The following is a 17,320-nucleotide window of genomic DNA, read 5'->3' as shown; positions in this document are numbered from 1 at the left end:
AACAAAAAGTTTTGCCAGAAGATGTTGAAGACATGATTAAGTAAACAAAAAGTATTGTAAGTTACTCTCCTTTTGGTTATTAAAAAAATTAAATTAATAAAAGTTTACTCTCTTGATAAGATGATTATACAATTCAACAAGGCAGCAAAGCAGATAAAGGTCGTAAGTTCAAATATCATCGTTACTGGCAAGGACAGCTCGGTGCATAAAGCACTCCGCATTCATGCAGAGTCTGGAGACAGGCAAATATAATTGCTACCGTTCATCCAAAAAAAGTCCATGTGCTTGGCATGAAAAAAAAATCAGACATACAATCTAACAGCGTATTGGAGATATAACTAAGTAAATATTCCGTTTTAAGATTTTAGATGATGTGTTTGTTGCGGAAGCCAAATGTATATAGTGTGAATGAGTCACTACTACTATATCAAAAATTATGGCAGCCACCAAATAAGAAATAAGACAATAAAGCAACAATAAAAGGAACACCAGAATTTACGAGGTTCGGCCAATTTTGCCTACTTCCTCGGACACAACCAATATTTTATTCCACTCCAAAAATACAAGTGAAATAATACTAAAGAGAGAAGATACAAATGTCTTAAGAAGATAAGAAGGCGAATGAGAGGTGTGTTTAAATCCTAAACATTAGGCCTTCTTTTATCGGGAGAAATTCTCCCCAAATTAAGTCTCCCACCGATGTGGGAGTTTGCCATTTTCAACAAATCTCCACCTTGACAAAATTCCACATCTTCAATTTTCTCTCGGTAACAAATTTTGGTTGTGTCTTCATCTTCAATCTTCAGTGTTCAACAATGTTGATCAAATCCAAACAATGTTGAAACTTGACTGCAGTCACCACTTTTGTCAGTATATCAGCATGATTCTCTGTAGTATGAATTTTCTTCACCGTGATTCCACCTTCTTCTATGATTTCTCGTACGAAATGATACCGAACATCAATGTGCTTCGTCCTTGCATGATAAACTTGGTTCTTCGCTAATTGATAGCACTTTGACTATCACAAAAAATTGTGATACTTTTTTGTTCAACACCAAGCTCTTTTAGCAACCCCTGAAGCCAAATTGCCTCTTTCACAGCCTCTGTAATAGCCATGTACTCCGCCTCTGTTGTAGACAAAGCAATTGTTGACTGCAAAGTAGACTTCCAACTAACTGGTACCTTTGCAAAAGTAAACACATAACCAGTAGTTGATCTTCATTTATCCAGATCACCCGCAAAATCTGAGTCACAATATCCAACTACAGACTGATTGCCTTCCTGCTCAAAAACTAACCCAATATCTACAGTATTGTGAATATACTGTAGAATCCACTTCACAGCTTGTCAATGCTCCTTTCTTGGATTATGCATATATCTGCTAATAACTCCAACATCTTGTGAAATGTCAGGTCTCGTACAGACCATTACATACATCAAGCTACCAACAATATTTGCATATGGTACCCTTGACATATACTCTTGTTCAGCTTCATCTTTTGGCGACATAGTAGTACTTAGCTTAAAATGGGGAGCAAGTGGCGTACTAATTGGCTTAGTCTTCTTATCTATGCCAAAACGCTGTAGTACTCTCTTCAAATATTCTTTCTGAGATAAACAGAGTTTCTTTGAACGTCTATCTCTTATTATCTCCATGCCAAGAATTTTCTTTGCCTCACCTAGATCCTTCATCTCGAACTCCTTCTTCAGTTGAATCTTCAACTTATCAATTTCTTCCGAATTCTTGGAAGCTATCAACATATCATCAACATATAGGAGAAGATATACAAAGGAACCATCTTTAAGCTTGCACAAATACACACAATGATCGTATTTGCTTCTCTTGTACCCTTGCCGCAACATAAACTTGTCAAATCGCTTGTACCATTGTCTAGAAGATTGTTTCAATCCGTACAATGATTTTTCAAGTTTGCATACCATATTTTCCTTTCCAGCAACTTTGAATCCTTCTGGCTGAGTCATGTAGATTTCCTCCTTCAAGTTTCCATGTAAAAATGCAGTTTTTACATCCATCTGAACTAGTTCCAAATCCAACTGTGCTACCAAAGCCAATATAATTCTAATGGAGGAATGTTTTACAACTGGAGAAAATACTTCATTGTAATCAATTCCCTCCTTTTGACCATATCCTTTGGCCACCAATCATGCTTTGTAGCGAATATCTTCTTGGTTAGGAAATTCTTCTTTCTTTGTAAATACCCATTTTCACCCAATTGATTTCTTTCCCTTCGGGAGATTGGCCAATCTCCACGTATGATTCTGATTGTATTTCATCGTTCATGGCAATCCTCCACTTATCTTCTTATGAACTTTGTACTGCGTCTTTATAAGTGTTAAGAACATCATCAGCTACAATTGAGGTGGCACAAACAATCGTCTCTATGAGACGAACAAGTTTTGTTATTGTCCTTTTTGGCATGCTAGTTGCTATTGATTCAAGTTGTTGTTGAGGTTCCTGAGTTGGAATCTCCCTCTCTACTGGCTCTTCTTCTAGAGGATAATCTTCATTTGTTTCCTCATCTACTTCTTGTGTAGGAAAAATAAATTTTCCATCAAACTCCACCTGCTTAGAAGCACCCTCATTTTGTTTGGTATCTTCTGTTACCTTATTTACCATAGCAGATTCATCAAAGGTAACATCCCTGCTGAATATTACTTTATTTGTCATAGGACACCATAAGCGATATCCTTTGACTCCAGAAGTAATCCCCATAAAAATAGCCTTCTTTGCCCTTGAATCCAATTTTGACTCTGTCACATGATAATATGCAGTTGAGCCAAATACGTGCAAAGAGTCATAATCTACAGTAGACTTTCCATACCATTTTTCAAATGGTGTCTTGCCATCAATAGCAGTAGATGGTAAGCGATTAATGAGGTGGCATGTATATGTAATTGCCCCAGCCCAAAATTCTTTGTCCAAGCCAGCATTGGACAACATACACCGTACCTTCTCTAGCAAGGTCCGGTTCATACATTCTGCCACTCCATTCTATTGTGGTGTATGTCTGACAGTGAAGTGTCGGACGATGCCATCATTTTCACAGACCTTATTAAAATGATCATTTTTGTATTCACCTCAATTGTCTGTACAAATACACTTGATCCTCCTGCATGTATGATTCTCCACCATCGTCTTCCATTTGAGAAAAATTCCCAACACTTCATCTTTGCTCTTCATTGTATACACCCACACTCTTCGGGAAAAATCATCAACAAAGGTTACAAAGTAGTGTTTCCCACCCAATGAAGGTGTTTTGGAAGGACCCCAAACATCAGAGTGTACATAATCCAAAATGCCTTTAGTATTATGGATCGTTGTACCAAATTTAACCCATATCTATTTCCCTTTGACACAATGCTCGCAAAACTCCAAGTTGCAAGCCTTTACTCCTTTTAACAATCCTTGATCTGATAGAGTTTTCAAGGATTTTCCTCCTGCATGTCCCAAGCGCATGTTCCATAGCATGGTTGCTTCTGCCTCTTTTTTGTCACTGGATGTTACTATCGTTGTCCCAATAACTGTACTACCGCAATAACGGTACATGTTATTGTTCTTCCAATTGGCCTTCATTACCACTAGTGCACCGGAGCATACTCTCATCACTCCATTTTCTGCAATGATTTTGAACCCTTTTGATTCTAGGGCTCCCACAGAGATGAGATTTTTCTTCAAACCAGGTACATATCGAATATCTGTTAATGTTCTGATCATTCCATCATAATTCCCTAATCATATTGAACCAATACCATATGAGGTAAGAGGGTTGTTATTCGCTGTGTGGACGACACCATATTCTCCTTCTTGAAAATCCACGAACCAATCCCTGTTGGGACACATATGATAGCTACAAGTCGAGTATCAACCATATGTCTGATGATGTTGATGGCTCTGTTATAACTAATGAGAAGTCTGAATCATCACCATCAACTACATTTGAATCCATAATGGTGTTTCCATTGTTACGTTTGGCCTTATTCTTCAACTTCGGACAGTCTTTCTTCCAGTGCTCCTTTTCTTGACAAAAAGCACATTCATCTTTGCTGGGTCTAGATCTTGACTTGGATCTTCCTTTCTTTGTCCTCGTTTGATTTTAAGGACGACCCCTCACAACCAGTGCTTCTCCTTCTCCGCCCTTCTATTTTTCTCCCTTTCTTTGTTCATAGTTGTATAAAGCCGAACAAACTTCTCTGAGAGAAATTTCGTCATTCCTATGGAGTAGAGTAGTTTGAAGGTGCCCGTACTCATCAGGAAGTGACCCCAACAACATCAAGGCCAAGTCACCATCATCAAAAGTTGCATCTATATTTTGTAAATCTGTGACCAACTTATTGAAACTGGTGATATGTTCATTCATCGTGGTACCAGGAACATAGGTGAAGCGAAACAGTATCTTCTTCATGTACAATTTATTTTGACTGTTTTTCTTCAAAAATTTATCCTCCAGTGCTTTCCATAATTTACTTGCAGAAGTTTCCTTTGTGTATGGATATTTCTGCTCTCTAGCAAGGTATGATCAAATGGTACCGCAAGCAATACGGTTGATAATTCTCCAATCTTCTTATCTAATAACATCTGGTCTTTTTCCTTCAATAGCCAGATCTAGCCCTTATTGAAAAAGGACATCTAGAACCTCGCCTTGCCACATCCCAAAATGTCCGGACCCGTCAAAAATTTCTACCGCAAATTTCGCATTTGACACAATTCTTGTCATAAGCGAAGATGCCAATGATGACGTATTGTTGACACTTGATGTAGATTCTTCTTGTTTATTGTCTCCCATCTTTGACACAAATATTATTTAATAGCTGACGACACAAATCAAGATTATTTCCTTTCTGGTGTGGAAGATCAGACTAAGCTGCAACCACAGAGCATACTCAGACAGAACCTTGACTCAGTTACCAAGATAAATCTTTTCTGATGTGCAAGATCAGACTATGCTACAATCACAGAGCATACTTAGACAGTACCTTGGCGCTGATACCAATTGTTGTGGAAGCCAAATGTATATGGTGTGAATGAGTCACAACTACTATACCAAAAATTATGGCAGCCACCAAATAATAAATAAGACAATAAAGTAACAATAAAAGGAATACCAGAATTTACGAGGTTCGACCAATTTTGCCTACTTCCTCGGACACAACCAATATTTTATTTCACTCCAAAAATACAAGTGAAACAATACTAAAGAGAGAAGATACAAATGCCTTAAGAAGACAAGAAGGCAAATGAGATGTGTGTTTAAATCCTAAACATTGGGCCTTCTTTTATAGGGAGAAATTCTCCCCAAATTAAGTCTACCACCGATGTCCGAGTTTGCCATTTTCAACAGTGTTTACACAATTCAAAGAAAAAAAAAATCACATGTCATTTAAATGTTGGCGCCAATTGTTAAATAAAAGGACAAGGCTGGCAGAGTAGGATTGTGAGAAGAAAACAAAATTGCGAGTAGGATTGAGAAGAAAACAAAATATTTGTTCTCTTATTGTTTTTTAAACCAACGAGACTTCTCATTTGGGTTTGGAGCAAGAAAAATAATATGTTTGTTCTCAAATCCATAATGAGAGAGAAAGAAGTTTATATCTTTCATTAGCTCTTTTATGCATACTCTTCGTCAGTGTTACTTTTGGAAAATGCTCTGCAATGTATCATGTTAAACATCTAACCTTCCTGTGTGTTTAACAAAAAATCTGAGTCTTTGGTCAAAGCTAAAAAAGAAATTCGTTTTACTGATAATCAAGAGACAAAAATAAAATACTTTTGAGAATGATGGTAAAATAGCAAATAGTTTTGTATTTCAATGAATTCTCAATAGTATTCCGTGTCCTTACAAATGATGATACTTCTTCCTTTTATAGATAATTCTAGGTAAAGGAATGAATCCTCAGCTTTAATGATATAATTATGAGTAATAAATGACATTAAATAAGCCGTTATACAATCATTCCTATTAAATACCAATTTTCTAATATATCAAGTATTTAATAATGAATTTGGACTCCTTTCTGTCATCAGATCTTTGTCTTTAATGCCTTCTAATCCGTTGGCTGTAAATAATTTAAATTGGTACGAGACTCGTATCTATACTTCGTCTCGTACCTATTTAAATTCTTCTTCACGTGGTTGTCTCCATCCGTGCCTCTTAGTCAATTGTTGCGCTTTGACCATTTAACTAAACCACGTGTCATGCCACATCATCTTTAATATAAACTCAGTTTTTTCCCAATACAGATAGTCCCCCCACTTTTTATTTATTTATCAATTAAATAATTGGGAAGTGGATCTTCATAAAAAAGGATTTTTTGCCACAATTAATGTTTATGACAGTATTAACGCCTCAGTAGTCTTTTCCATTTAATGTTCTGCCCATGTGTCATTTTCTGATTAATTCTGCTATTTACACCCTTTTTCGAAACTTCTTCATTCTCACTATTCACGAAGTGATAGCTGTCTTTATTATAGGCTTTCCATCATTACACTTCTAAGGTTGACGGTTCCCATTATATACATAACTTTTTCTTCCTTTGTCTTCTTCACAAATCTTCAGCAAATACTTTCTTCTTTATTTTTACTTTCTTTCGACTTATCCTTCCTAACAATGTCTTCTTCAAACCCTAACCGTAAAAAAGTTCCAATTCTAGACCAATTCCCCAACGCCCCTGTTAGATACAGAAGAGGCGGAGGAGGTAGGCTTCGAACAGGGTTAGAATCTACTCGAGGCGGCTCCTCTGGTTCTTCTTCAAGGAGTTCTATCCCAAAGGCCCCCTCTTCTAAAAGTAGAGAAATTCTTGATTCTTCTCAAGAACCCTCAGTTGATGAGATAGTTCCCAGCGATTTGTCTTTTGAAAGTGACAAAACGTCTCTTCAAAAACAAATTGCAAATTTAGAAAAAGCCGATACTTACCCTACAATAGTAACCGAGCTTACAATCCCCACCATAAGAAAAGATTGTAACTGGAAGGATAGTCTTCAAATGTCAATTCCTTCCCCAAATCAAAGAATTTCCTCCTTTAGAAGTGGGCATTCTTTTGTTTATACTTACCCCTTCACTTTAGGTTTTAATCCTCTGATTGACCCAGTTATTCTTGATTTTTGCCGTTTCTTTACAATTTGTTTGGCCCAAATAGGTCCACTAGTGTGGAGAACAGTGGCTTGTTTGAGATACTTATCCTCCAAAGCCAATGTCAATTTCACCTTCTCTCACCTCATTCATCTGTACCACCCTAACTTAATACGCCATGGGATTTTTACCTTAACTGCAAGGAGCAAAAAAGTTCTGGTAAATCCTGAAGATGACAAAGATCGTGGATGGAATATCCGTTAAGTTGTTGTTCGTACGGTGGACTTGATTGGCGAAACAAATATTCCCTTCCCTGAGAAGTGGAATTTTGAATGTATGTTTCTTTTTATTTACCGTACCTACTTTTGAGAATTTCAAAAGAAATTTTGTTTTTAACCTCGTCTCTTCTTGGTTTTTTGTAGCAACCATGGGAGATGTGGAACCTATTCCCAACTTCCGTGGTTGGTAGACTCACTTTTGAAGATTGCTTCTAGGGAGCAAAGAACTTGGAAATCAATTTCTTCCTTACATGGCTGGAAGGTCAAAACACATGGTATGCCCCTTTTTATATGTTTTTTTTTCTTTTTTTTTACATGTTAAGCATTTTTTCCTCAACTTTGATCATGTATATCCATCATTTAATCAGGATTTGGCGTTAGAGGAATGACGGATGAAGTAGCTATGGCCATTCGCATGTCTGCAAATGCTGCTCTTGATTTGGATAAGGCTCGAGCCTTGCTGCCAAAAAAGAAAGCTATAAAGGAAAGTTCTGAAGAAGAAGAGGAGGGTACCTCCCTAATTACCAGGCCAAGGGTCAGGAGGCGAATAATCATTGATGATGAAATTGAAAACACTCCTGATCGAACCTCCACCACCGAGCCTGTTTTGATTCATTCTGACGAGGACACCGAACCAAGATATAATAATGAGTCAATTCAGCATCTTTTTGATAGTGGTTTCGGGAGTGGCGAGCTCGGCCCTGTTTTTGATGAAGCTCTTCTTTCCTCATTCGTTCCTATTTCCTCCATTCCTCTGTCAACTGTAAGTATTTCTTTACCAGTTTTGACGACTTCCGTTCTTTTGCCGGTTTCTACCGCTCCTATGTCCGTTCCCTTGGCAGTTTCTACTGCACCTGCTTCCGCTCCTGCGTTTGTTTCTACATCTTCTCCTTCCATTCCTGTTTCTACATCTTCTCCTTCCATTCCTTCCATTGCTCCTCTTCCCTCTGTTCATCGTATAGAGACGGGTTCTAGCAGTGGAAGTATGACTATGAGAAGTGTTACTCTGGAAGTTCCTACCAATCATAGCCTCTTGAGAAAGACTGGTAGAGCCGATGTTTGGCTCGAGCCCCTAATTGGAGATATTGAGAAGAAGAAGAAGATGGAGAGCTATAGCTGCTTGACTCTGATGAATGACATAGATCATTCTACTTTGAAGGTATTTTTCCTCTTCTTACCAACAAGTTTTTTTTAATTATCTTCAATCCCTCATTTCTATGAGTTGTCTCTATAGGCTAATCTCATTGGTACGGAATTAATGGGAAGAATTTCTCTTCTGGAAAGAAAAGCCCGTGAGTCTGAAAAAACTGTCCACGAGGCCGAAGAAATAGCCAGGGGAGCCCACCTTGAAGCAGCCAATTGGAAAGAACAGTTTGAGAATGCTCAAGGGACCATAGAGGAGTTGCAAGAAAATAAAAACCTCCTGGAGCAGCAAAACCATGGTTTGACTTCTGAACTGGCAACTGCCAAGGCTTCTTCAAGCCAATTTAAAAGAGACAAAGAGCTTTTGGAATGCTCTTTGTCAGAACAATTATCCAAGGCTAGTGAAGAAGTTAGGGAGCTTAAGGCACTTTTGGCTAAGAAAGAAGAGTATGCAGGAGAGTTAGTGCAAAGCTTGACTCAAGCTCAGGCTGACTTACAGACCTCCTCTGACGAGATTCATGCCTTGAAGAGTTCTCATGCCTCTCTTGAAGCTTCCCTTGATTCCCATTTAGCTGAGCACCAAATCTTAAAAAACGATCTTGCTATGTGGGAAAAGGAATATGGACTTCTGGAGGAGAACTTCAACATAGAGGTGAGTTGGGCTTTCCTGAAATCTCGCCGTGATGCTTTGACGGAAGCTGCTCAGGAAGGTTTTGACTTGCAGTCTGAACTGGCCAAAGTCGTAGATACCATCGAGAAAAGTCAACAATCTACTGATACTCCTTCTCCTGTACTTGAAGCTCCTGGAACGGAAGAACTTTTAAATGAAGAAGTGGCTACTGCAGCAATTGGGGTTGCAATTCCTGCTCCCGAGGGTGAAACTTCTGATGCTCCAAACCCTTCAGTGACTAGCTAAAAATGAAATTGCTGTAAAGGATCTTTTGATGAAGTCCCCAGTTATCATAATGGGGCATTTGTAAAAAACAAATGCTTTGTTGACTAAGTTTGTACTTAGTTTTTTTTTATATTAAGAAGTTTTATTGGTACTTCTGCATATTTTATTCTTGCCTATTTATCTAGGACTCATGGAATAGCTTAGCATTTTTATCCTTTTAAAATGCTTTATGATTCTTCTCATGGATTATCAACATGAGGCTTATAAAAGAGGGCCCTTTTATTTTATCGACACTTAATGAAGAAGACGTCTCAACTTCATAATGGTGTTATAATACGATGAAAGAAATAGGAAAACACGCGTTTTGTATGAAACAACTTTGGCAAGTTTTTATTCATATGCATTTCGAGAAAGTTGTAGATGTATTACAAGTGTTCGAGAAAGTTGTAGATGAAAAAAATAAAAACAAGTATTTGACTGTTACATGTATTACAATACATCTACAACTTTCTCGTAACTATTTTTCTTGTAACAGATTTGTACATAACATAGAATAAACAAGGTTTTTCTTCATAACCTGTTTCAGTACATAGTCATGACCCTATCTTTATATATTAAGAAGGGTTTGAGAGATGACTTTGCTTATGAGTTTTGAGAGATGACTCCTGTTATTCTCATAACCGCTGAAGACTTCGTAACTTTTACTCAACACTTGACTCTGTTGTTCGATATTCGTATCTGCATTTCTACACGTATCTGTGTACAGTATTGTAGTCCCCCAAGTGTTTGAGCGGTGAAGTATGAAGCCTCGAGCACTTGTTTATTTCTTTTACTTTGGCCCTTTTTCCTGAAACAGAAAGATATACGGGACTCGAAGGTGTGATTATAGATGAAGACTGCCTAACTCGTGTGTATTTCCATCAGATTAATTGTAACCCTGGGCTAGGAATTTAAGAATACTCCATTTTGCCTTGCAGGTTGTGACTCATCATTTGGCACGAGTTAGGGTATTTTGCCTAGCATCTAAAATCGTTAGTAAAATATTAATAATCCAAGAGAGAAATTTTAACATGATGATACCTGACCGTAGGTACTTTCTCAAAAGTAATATCTTTTTAAGTGGACGGCATTCCAATGTGAGGGTAAAACTTTACCGTCCATTGTCTCCAACTGGTATGCTCCTTTTCCCGCAATGCCACGGACTTTGTACGGTCCTTCCCATGTTGGACTTAGCTTTCCTGAGTTAGCAGCCTTTGCAGATTGGAACACCTTTTTAAGCACGAAGTCCCCAATTTTGAAAAATCTGAGGCGTGCTTTCCTATTGTAATATCGTTCTATTACTTGCTTTTGTGCTGCCATCCTTATCAATGCAGCTTCTCTTCTCCCTTCAAGTAAATCTAGGCTAACCCGCATCTCTTCATCATTAGATTCCTCCGTTGACTGATCGTATCGTGTGCTTGGCTCACCTATTTCAACTGGAATTAAGGCTTCCGTACCATAAACCATTGAAAATGGTGTTTCTCCAGTGCCTGTTTTGGTCGTTGTACGATAAGCCCATAATACTCCAGGTAACACCTCAGGCCAATTACCTTTTGAATCCTGTAACCTCTTCTTCAAGTTGTTGATAATGACTTTGTTAGTAGATTCTGCTTGTCCATTACCTACTGGATGGTATGGCGTAGACGTTATTCTTTTTATCTGCCAACTTCGAAGAAATTCTGTGATTTGAGCTCCAATGAATTGTGGTCCATTGTCACACACGATCTCCTTTGGTGCTCCAAAGCGGCATATTATATTTCGCTATATGAAGTCTTTAACTTCTTTCTCTCGTACCTGTTTAAATGCCCCTGCTTCTACCCATTTAGTGAAATAATCTGTAAGTACAAGTAGAAACTTTACCTGACCTTTTGCTTGTGGAAGTGGACCTACGATATCCATTCCCCATTTCATAAAGGGCCACGGGGCTATAACAGGATGTAGTAACTCAGCTGGTCTGTGCATATTATTGTCGTACCTTTGACATTTATCACATTTGGACACGAAACTGGTTGCCTCTTCTTCCATCTTAGGCCAATAATATCCTGTGTGAATTAATGTTTTTACCAGTGACCGTCCCCTGCGTGATTCCCACAATGTCCTTCGTGTACTTCTCTCATCACATATTCTGTTTGAGAGGGTCCGAGACACCTTGCTAGTGGTCCACCGAACATCTTTCGATAAAGATTTCCTTGATATAAACAATATCGTGCAGCTTTTTTGCGAAGCGCGTGAGCCTTTCCTTTGTCATTAGGCACGGTACCGTGCTGTAAAAAGGCAACAATTTCGTTTCTCCAATCCCATGTTAGATGATTAAAATTTACCTCGTTTTTATCAGATTCGAGAACGGAATGAAATAGATGTATGACTAAAGTATTTGTATTGTTTGCTACGTCTGCTGTAAATGCGAGATTTGCTAAAGCATCTGCCTCTACATTCTCATCTCTTGGGATCTGCACTACTTTCCAAGTTTGGAATTGCTTTATTAACTCCCGTACCTTTGCGAGGTATTCTTGCATTCGTGTCTCTCTGACTGTATAAGTCCCCAGCATTTTATTAACCACGAGTTGAGAATCACTCTTGATTATAATCTATGTTATGCCGAGTTCTCGTGCCAATTCTAAATCTGCAATTACAGCCTCATACTCTGTTTCATTGTTAGTTATAGAATGACATTTTATAGCCTGTCTAATAGTCTCACCCGCAGGTGGTACGAGGACTATTCCTAGGCCTGTCCCTTTTACATTAGATGAACCGTCAGTGAATAAAACCCAAGTCCCCGGGTTCGCACCATTAAAAACTAGTAATTCTTTTTCTGCTTCTAAATGCATCCCCTGGCTAAAATCAGCCACGAAATCAGCTAGTACTTGAGACTTTATAGCGGTCCTGGGTTGATAAACAACTTCATATTCACTTAGTTCTATAGCCCATTTTTCTAATCTTCCTGAAAGTTCGTGTTTATGCAAAATATTTCGAAGCGGAAAAGCAGTAACTACATTAATGGGATGAAATTGAAAATAAGGTCTTAATTTTCTAGATGCCATGTGTAAGCACATGATTTTTGCTTCACGGACGATCACTCCCAAAGAAAATAAAAATAGGGGCAAATGACTTCGCTGTACAATTTTTCGATTTTTCTGTGACATGTGTTGTTTGTGGGTCTGTCCATTTCGCATTTAATCATTATCAAACAAAATACACATGTGTTGTTTGTGGGTCTGTCCATTTCGCATTTAATCATTATCAAACAAAATACAAAAAAATATATATATGTGTCATTAAAAGAAAATGCAAAAAATATATATGTGCATCGTCCGTTCTAGGTTGTGATTTAACTTACTTAAACATTTTAATTTGGTGTGATAATTATGTTGAAGTGCTACATTGTTGTTGTTTTAATTTCATTTGTTTTATTATTTATTTTGTTATTTTTTTTATTTAAAAAATTAGAAAACAAAAAGAAAAGAGTTGAAAATCGGTTTGGGCCCAAAAATGAAACAAAAAACAGGCCCAAACCAAGCACTCAAGTCCAGTCCAAATCAGGCCTGCCCAGGCTCATCCCAAAACGGCGTCGTATAAGGCATCTGATCTGAGCCGTTCAACCACACTAATCCAATGGTCCACCTCAGCACCCGTAACCCGACCTGTTTAGCCGGTCCAACCCAACCCACCACTTAAACCCAAACGACCCCGTTTTAATATCAAACGACCGCGTCTCACCCCTCACCATCAGATCCAAGCCGTTGAGATCATCTGATCTAACGGCTCAGATCCAATCCCCTACTCCGTATATAAACCCTCTATCACACCCCACGCCCCCTATCCGAACCCCCCCCCCTTTCACTCGTCTCCTTCCCCAAGCTTTGAACCCCCAAACCCTAGTAGCCGCCCTGATATCCCATTCACCAGAACCCGGCGGCACAAACGCCGGTGACCACCCCCTTCACACCCCTGAAACATCCAACCACCCTGAGCACGAATCCACTAACCGTGTACCTCGAATCACCTCCCATCGTCTCGAATCTGGATTTGAAGATTCGAGACAAAACTCGACCTATACCAAACCTCACCATCTTCATAATAGACACTCCCCTGACCCCCCTCGTGACCAAACCAGGTGTGGTTTGGTCCGAATCTACCCACAACTTCTAAAAACCAGATCTGAAAATCCAGACCCTATAACATATGAACCTGGGAAATCCGGCCGGTCTTGACAGGGGTTTGAGGTCTAATAGACCTTAATCAAGGTGTTCTCATGTGAGAACACCCTGATTAAAGTTTGTTCGGCCTCAAGGGTTCAGAGTTGAGTCAGATTTGGGTCATTTTGATTTCAAACTTTTTCGGTAAGTTTTTCTTTCCCTTTGTTTTAGTTCTAATTAAGTTGTCAGCATGTTTCGTTGTGTTTGTTTGTTATTTTGGTATTTTTCATTCGAATTTCTTCCATCTCTGTCAAAGGCTTTTTATTTGGTCAGTTGATTTTCTGTGTGTTCTGAATGTATTCTGTGGTATACATGATCGTCAATTAGATTATTCGTCAAATGAGTTAATTCATATAGGCTCCCAGTAATTGAACAAAAGTTGTCCGATGCCCTTTAGGTCCCTGTATGTATTTGTTTATATGAACGATTGATTGTTACCTGTTTAATTAGTATAGTCGACTCGATAAACATCGTCGATTAGTTCTCTATAACTAATGGATCAAATGAGCTAATAATTTCACATGACTAAATGAACCATGTCACTGACTGAATGCTCGACATTGCCTGAAATTAGCCTATAAACTGCATTACAAAACAACTGAAAGATTCAGTCTAGGGCAGCTTCGATATTAAATTTTTCAAAAGTTCAAAATGACCCATTATTGCAGAGGGTCAAGACAGTAATAACCAGGGATTAACAGGGGTAATTTGGTTGTTTAAAAAGAACAAAAATGATTAGTTTAAATGAGCTGACAAGTAGGGTACTAATTTGGGATTAAACTAATGCCAATGGGGAACAAGACACAAGAGTATGGGGTTTAAAATGAATACTAAAATGAGCCCATAACTCTGGATTAAAGAATAAGCCAGGCGTGGGGAACAAATGGCTGGCATCAAAAAGATGCTTAGGCATGGGATTTAAGAGGTGTGGGCAGTCTGCAAATTGGCAGAATCTAGGCAATCAAACTGCACTGGTTGTTTGGCTTATAAATAGGCCATTTCAGAACTTAAAAGGGGGCTGGAAAAAAAATTTAGTCTTGAGAGAGGTCTTGTGAGTTTGAAGAAAACTGAAAAATATAAGGTAATTTCCAGAAACACTGTCTAAAAACTACAGAAGAATTCACATTGGTCAAGCTGTCTTGGCCAAGTTCTGTTTGTTTGCCCTGGTGGAGCTGCTTGTGATTGTTGAACTGCTGGTGTTGCTGCATTGAATACTCTGTTATTTCTGTTGCTTCACTACTCTTTTCTGGGATTGTTTGTTTGGGGCTCGACCATCTGTTGGTTCTCTTTGTTCTGGAAACTGTTGCTGTTTGTCTGTGGACTGTGGAGAACATTTGTGGTTGTTGGTTTGCTGTTGTGTTGTTGCTGTTTGGTTGTTGTTGTTGTTGCTTGTTGCATACTACTCAACTGATTACTCTCCTTCTTCCTTTCCTTTCCTTACCAGGTACACGATTAATACCACCAATGTAATTTGAAAGTTTGAGCATGAATGCAAAAGAGAAGACCTGCAGATTGTTTTTTATATATACATGGACTGTTGTATTAAATGTCATGTAGTATATAATAGTTACATTTTCATTTGGACAATAGAAGTAGCCTGCATGCTTAGTATATCAATGTAGGTTAGTGAATGCTAGTTCATATATGTATGCTGTTAGATGAAAATATTCCCATTGCAATAAGTTGTATCTTAGACTTAGTTTGATTGTGTAGTATATTCTCTAATGTAGGCCAAGTATGAAAACTATCCACTATTAGTTAAGTTCTTTCCCTTCTGTCAAATTGTCGCATATAAATTGATAAACTCATTTTTTAGAACAAAGAACCAGTTCAGGGCCTCAACCTCATGAAGGTCGAGCCCAGATCGAAACAGACCAAGCAGGCCCGTATCGGATAAACAGTGGCCCAAGTCTGGCCCATCTCGCATGAGCTAGGTTTGGGCCCATAATGTTCGATTAGTTGTCCATGGGCGTAGTCACGTTTTTTTATTCTGTAAAAGCATTTTGAATCCTGCTATAAATAAGCCTGCAAGCATGTAATTAACTAGGGCTATCTACTGCTTTCAATTAGTAGAGACAAACGCGACAAGAAACGTAGTTGCTATAGGATATCCTTTTAAAATAAGGAAGAGATGAGCCTCGACAAAAATAAAGAAAAAAACGCACAAGTTGCGGGGCCCTCGTTAAATGTATATATATATTGAAGCACTCAGTCCCTAAGGTGGGTCGTTTAGCAAATCTCACGACCTCCCGGAATAATAACGCGATAGCCTCTTTAAGCGCGTATTTAATAATTTCACCTTCTTAAATTCGGGTGCGCATTTACGTGACCCAAATCCAATTCTCAGCGGATTCGAAATGTATTTCTAATCACGGGCACATTGATTGTGACGTGGCTCGAGATGCATGTCCATGACATCGCAAATTCCTTTTAAAAATAGAACGAGACGAGCCTCGACAAACAAAAAAAATGTATAAGCTGCGGGGCCCTCTGAATGCATATATATTAAGATACATAGAATCCGGGACAGGCCGCTTAGTAAATTTTACGTCCTTCCCCAAAATAACAATACGTTTAGTCGTTTTAGGCACGTATTTAATAATTGTATCTTCCTAAACTCGGGTGCACATTTATGTGACCCAAATCTAAATCTCAACGGAGTCAAAATGTGTCGACGATCACGGGTACATTGATTGTAACGCGGTCTGAGATACATTTTCACAACGTTGCAATCCTTGATAAAAATAATAGTAAATGATCAAAGCGGTTAAAAGATAAAAATTGCACATTGGTTCATAATTGTATAAAATCAGATAATCAAGCCGAATATAACAGTTGAGCGACCGTGCTAGAACCACAGAACTCGGGAATGCCTAACACCTTCTCCCGGGTTAACAGAATTCCTTATCCGGATTTTTGGTACGCAGACTGTAATATAGAGTCATTCTTTTCCTCGATCCGGGATTAAAATTGGTGACTTGGGACACCCTAAATCTCCCAAGTGGCGACTCTGAAATAAATAAACCAATCCCGTTTCGATTGTCCTTTAATTGGAAAAAACTCTCGTGCGCCCTCCCGGGTGCGGGAAAAGGAGGTGTGACAGCTCTGGCGACTCTGCTGGGGATGAAAACCCAGAATCTCTGGTTCAGGGTTAGAATTCGAGCTTAGATAAATTGTTATATTTGGTTCTATCTGATTTTTACATATTTAAGCCTAATGTGCTAAATGTCGCTTTTACCGCTTCGATATTATTTGAACTGTATATAAACTGTGTCGAAACCTCTCTCTTCTTACCTCCGGGGAGAAGCTCGCTGGTCGAGGCTCCCTATTCTGTTAGTGTCAATACCCAAAATAAGAAAGAGGACGGATAAGTTACGAAGCCGGACGGCCTTTTGGTTCCCGGTAAGTTGCCCCTCCTCGACTCGAGTTGTCCGCTCGGGTACACAGTCTAGAACATATACCCAAGTTATAAACCTAGTATAACGAAACTCCATGCCGGATCCCTAGTAGGAACGCTTATTTGCATCACGTTGCATTTGACTTAGGGGGCTCAACACAGGGGTTGGGTCCGTCTAGGACTAGCAACCTGATATGAAAGGACCATCCTAATACATCCTATTTGTTTTTCGTGCATTTATTTGTCTCGCGCCCGCATGCTGACCGGTGTTTGAAAATTATGAA

General features: G+C 38.7%; 1 pseudogene; it reads left to right on the top strand.

The window, feature by feature from the left end:
- The window catches only part of LOC107826942 (autophagy-related protein 18a-like), a 56,801-nt pseudogene that overhangs the window by 16,165 nt on the left and 23,316 nt on the right, over nucleotides 1–17,320 (top strand).

The sequence above is a fragment of the Nicotiana tabacum genome, chromosome 1 (genome assembly GCF_000715075.1).
Source record: "Nicotiana tabacum cultivar K326 chromosome 1, ASM71507v2, whole genome shotgun sequence".
NCBI lineage: Eukaryota > Viridiplantae > Streptophyta > Magnoliopsida > Solanales > Solanaceae > Nicotiana > Nicotiana tabacum.
This window is presented reverse-complemented; position numbering and strand designations above follow the sequence as displayed.